The following is a 5,778-nucleotide window of genomic DNA, read 5'->3' on the forward strand; positions in this document are numbered from 1 at the left end:
ATTTTAATCGAGTGATATATTTTGAGAATTATAAATCGATAAACCCGGATATTTATCCACAATTGGAAGATCGTTCGTTCGTCGTATTTTTCCCGCATTCTGCGCATCTCCTGCCTTTTCCACCCTTGCGTTAAGTTGGAGCGTTAAGCCGCGTACACACCAGCGGAGTGCGGCAGGAAGCTGGTAGCCAGAGGTGTAAAACCGAACGAAAGCATATATCATGGTGGTGTAATGCAATATCGGTTGGACCTTTCTTGGCCCAGGGGCCTGACATCGCGCTCGTATGCCCGTGTAAGTATAAGTAATGTCTGTTATTTGCCGGGTATTAGTTTTTGCACGGGGCTAACTTATCGTCCTCGTAAAGTGGCGCACAATTACCTGTCTCTACTGTGCGACCAGCACAGGAGAGTCTCTCGCAACGATTGCTCGTGTCACGTCCAAGAGGTTCACCTCCGTGAAATTACATTTACGTTCTACTGACAATAAAACGACGGCAAGACGAATGGGCGAATCGGCGTGAAAGGAATTACATACATCAGAATGCGGCGAGTGTATATGTATATACATATATGTATATAGATATATATATATACATATATACATATATACATATCTTGTCTAGAATTTGACTTTAATCTTTCACGATTTATCATATCTTTGTCTGTCGCCAATTTTCAAACACATCGCTATTCTCACGACTTTAAATTAATTCGAACGAACGATTTTGAATATTTAAGAAGCGTTATATATAATATTTGTGATTAAAATAAGTGTTGAAAGAAAAATCGATACTAACCAATAATAAATACTCATTAGTTTTCAAATTAAACGTACGTACGAACCGTCACAAAAATATATGATAGCGTTATCGAATTTGACGAATCAGTTTTTAAGCCTAGAAGTCAATGTTCTCGTCGATATATTTCATTTAAAATTATTATATTATATTATATCATATTCTTCTCCCTCCCTCCCTGTTTTTCTTTTCTTTTCTTCATTCTCACCTTTGTTCTTCCTCTATTTTCCGTTTAACCGCTCCTTCGTTTTGTGATGTAATCATTTAGAATCGTCGACATTTCCGGTTACGAAGTAGCAGCCGTTACGAATAACGGCCCGATAAGGAGGATCACCGAAACAGTTTATACGTGTGTGTGTGCGAGTGTGTATTCACGGTTGGTCCAATTAAGACGACCCAGCAACAAGATTCCAACGATCTGAAAGATTTACTCGTACCCTTTTGACGACCACACGCAAAATCAATAAATACCTTGTTCAAATGACTTCTAATTGTATCGTTCTGGAGAATTGATTCCACTTATCTAAAGTTAATTTATAAAAGACGCAAGCACCTAACTTAATCCATACAATTACAACGTGAAAATTAAAAAATTATTTTATAAAATAATTATTAAAATAAATATAAAAATATTATTTTCTTTTTAAACGCAACGGGGAAAGATAGAATGCACCAATACATTTTAATTTTTTAAAACTTTTTCAAAAATCTCGTAATCGCGATAAACTTTTAACACTCGAAAATCAATAATTAGAAAGTAAGATATAATCGATGTGATCGAAAAAGAGGAAAGTTGATATAACCGATTAATTGGCCGATTAACAGGAAATTAATTTGGGAAATTTATATCGAAGAATACTCGAAATGAACGGGGATGTAAGAGGCATTTCCGTCGACCTCGAAGAGAATCGAAGGTTGCGCTCGTTTGTTCGAGCATAACACGAGTATAACGAACGACCTCGAGGGTGAAAATGGAGTGAAAGTACACCTGGCCTACCGTTACATGCAACTAGAAGGGATGTCGTGGGGCGGGGTAACGAAATACCGCGAAAAATCTACACGAAATACCCTTGAACTTTTTCCAATAGCAGTTCCGCCGTGTGACCACCCAGAAAGTCCGCACATAAATTCACCCATGACGGAATTCATAACGATTACGAAGGAAGAGGGCAGAATGCTGCGAGAGCTTCCCATTCTATATTTACCAAGCTGAATTTTATTGTCGTGAAAGTAACTACAATGGGCGATACCGACTTTTCGTTGTTATACGAATTTTAGGAAAACCTACCTTCCAAAGATGTTCATTCTGTTTACTGGAACGATGCAAGTCCTTTATCTGCGATTTAACGCTCATTTTGTCCCAAAAGAACGAAAAAATACTCCAGATTTGTAATTTCGTTGTCATTTTATTACGAATTCGAGTATTATATAATTGCAGAAATTTATATCTAATCCGAATTATTAAATTATCACGAAGTTGAAATTAAAAATTGAAGATCAATTATGATATTTCTCATAGTAGCAATTAATAGTACTTTTACATATTTTCATCTTCAATATTCATTTTTTTCCTTCTCATTATTTTAAGTATATATCGATCTTATACCCGATACTAGGTTACGTTTATTCTATTCTTCTCTGGTGAATTCTGTGAATAGCCAAACCATACCGGATTCGGTATATATAGCGACAAATGGTCGTATTGTGACTACCCACACATTGTGTCACGAAACTACTAGCGAGAACGACATTTTAAAGACTTGTGAATAGAAACGACCCCCTCGGCATTTCGATGAAAGGGATTACTTTGGATTTCAAATCAAAACGTGTCAAATAGGATATTTATATCGTGTTAAAAAACTTCGAAATCGGTGCATTCTTTTTCTTTTTTTTTTTCCTTCGTAATTGGAGTAGGATAAAAATGTTATCTCTCTCGAGCAACGATCGAAATATTATCGAGGATCGATCGATATATCCGAAAAGAAGAAAAAATGGGAAGGGAGGGAAGGCCTAATTGCACCGTTCCCCTACGAAACTTTCTTTCGAAATAGTATGGTGTTGTGTAGTCCCGATCGGTGGGGTGGGAAGAATCATGGACGGAATCTCCTCTAATGATCGCTGACTTAATATTCTCTTCGGATGCTCGTACTCGATTTAACGAGGGCGGCACTGATGGCAGACCACAAAGCACGCGTGTGCACGCAGGTGGATGCCGAACCGCCGAAAAATAGACCGGCCGTTCTCGATTCGAGCTGGCCCCTCGATCGTGAAACGTGCACCGCTCTGACGCCAGTTAGTTGCAGCCGCCACCAAGAGAAACGCGCGGGAACCTGTCCTCCAAACCCGACCCGCCAGATAACCAACTCTCAGATAAGATACGCTAATTGAGAGATCTTAATTGAAGCACAATCCCTTTTCGGCTTTTTTCTCTCTTCGCGAACACGAACCGACCGTGTTTCCTCACCCTTCCTTTTCGCCAATCTCGTATAAAAAATTAGAATAGTTTTTCGAAATAATAAATATAATAAATATCAATGAGGAGATAAATTTTTCTTTTTTTTTTTTTTTTTTTTTTTTTCTTAAAGGATGATTTTTCTTTAAGGACGACGATGAACACGATCGAGATCTATCTTTCGAGAATCGCTCGATAAAGAGGATAAGAGGGAGAAACGCGTGTGATGAATTTGACGCGAGCAGTCACACGACACAAATCTTGTACTTTTCGTGGTTGATAGCATCTGGTCGAGTATAAGTTTCACGTAAATCTGACCCGAAAAGGTTAAAAAAAAAAAAGAAAAAAAAAAAAAAAACAGTAGATCGTCCGGACGAAAGCGGATCGCAAAGCAGGTATTATCCCGTAAGATAAAGTTTCCGGTGGCGTAGCTCGAAAACGTCCAACGAGGAAGGTAATCTCGGGATCTTAGATGCGAGAATGCAGGGTACGGGGGAACCATTCTCGACCCAGTGGCGCGTGAATCTATATACGAGACTGAGGAGGGGAGGGGTGAGAGAGGAGGAGGGAAAGGAGAGGTATGGAGAGAAGCGAGGTTACTGAAAGAAGGAGAAAAAGGGGTAGGAGAAGAAGAAGAAGAGAAAAAGGGGGTGAAAAACTTAACGGCTTGGTCGAGTCCCAGACGCGTGATTTCTAGATCAAACACTCGAGAGCGTTAAGAAGGAAGTTGGAAGGGGTGCTTATTCGAGTCGGCCGGTCTATGTAAGAAAAGGGGGTGTCAACGAGCTGTTACGAGGGATCGAAATTGGGGGACCCACTTCTTTTTTTTTCTTCTTCTTCTTCTTTATTTCTCTCTCTCTTTCTTTCTTTTCTTTTTTGCCCCCTTATTCCCCGTCTCCTTTCTCCACTGGCCATTCTTCGCGTTTCGATCTTTCTCCTCGATATATCCTTCGAGAGAAAAGAGGAGAGGTATATGTAGGCAAGAGGATCTTTCGACGATTATTTAAGGAGCCCTTCAGAGTTTACCTCCCAAGGAAATCAACGGTTGAAATTGGAGTGGCGGCGGGAGTGAGTCTTGTATCTACACCTTCCGCCCTTCTTTGTACGTATGGAAGAACGTAATACCTTTCGAACCATCGCGGTAAACACTCACTCACTCGGTCCACGGCCCGATCCGATCCCCGACGAATTGTTTGATTTTGGCTTTCGGTCTCGAGTGGATTTGAGCGGATTTGCGGATCGACGGGTATACAAGTAGTATTTGCTTCCATAGTCCAACGCAAATCCCTTCCATTAGAAAAGAATAAAATACTCTTTGATCAGGCAAATCTTTTTAAAACCCTGATTACGTTTACGATATATTATCTCTCTTCGATTCTTTTATTTATTACGTCACGATTAATCACGATTTCATTATACTTTGCTTTCAATCGTGCAACGATTCACATTCTACGCGATCACTCGTTACGAATCATTTATTTATTCTCTTTTCTTTCTTTCTTCGCACGGATGTTCAGATCGAAGGGATTGCTTGTGATTACCAGTATCAAATTACCGGACGATAAATCTTTGGAATTATTTTGTAATAAATTTATTCGCTTTGCGTTATAACTCGTTGACGTAAATCATATGTGATAACGACTTTATCATCTATCGTTTCCTTTAGAATAATATCGACAATCCGAATTCGTGATCCCGATCGTAAATTCGTCAATTCGTATCGAAAAAATTTGTATACCACGATAAATCGATGAAATTTGAGAACATAGGGTTATAGTTTGGAATGGATTAGGTTTTTATATAACGGAAATAAATACGACGAGATGTAGCAGTGTATGAGCGTGTATTTGACAGTGTTTTTTTTCTCTCTCGTACGGCGGCACACATTATTAGAATTCGCAGTACGTATGCGATTTAAGTTGGAATGTTATATTATTGCTAGTTGCTCCGGGCGTGCTGCACTCGTAGTAACGAGCTTGCTTCACAAACGGAACCCAACATTTCTCGATACGATTAATACTGAGAATCGTAAACGATTTCGTTTAACTCGGATGACAGAGGTCGTTGGACATCGACCAGATAACGGCTCGTTCGGTGTTTCTCATAGAAAAATCAGAAAGTTCTGACTCACTGGCCGATGTCCAACGTTCCTCCCTCGTTCGAATGGAAACGCAATTCCCGATTTCCCTCGACGCGTGTACGAACGAAGCACGTCCGGGATACATCGACACATCGATTTAGTGGGTAACAGGTGGGCCTCTATATTACAACGCGAATTATAATGTAGAATAACATTATCATCATCATCATCATCGTCGTCGTCGTTCGTTATACAACAATCATCGTAATAATTATTATCGTCGTTTCATCGCAATCGATCATCGTGTGGTGTGCTTAAGACAAGTCGGTATTAAATATCTTACAATACACATCATCTTTCGTATATATTTATATTTTATTTATATTTATATATTTATATTTATATTTATATATATATATATATATGTACTTTACCTTTTTTTTTTTTTTT

This window comes from Apis dorsata, unplaced genomic scaffold, assembly GCF_000469605.1.
Source record: "Apis dorsata unplaced genomic scaffold, Apis dorsata 1.3 scaffold_867, whole genome shotgun sequence".
Lineage (NCBI taxonomy): Eukaryota > Metazoa > Arthropoda > Insecta > Hymenoptera > Apidae > Apis > Apis dorsata.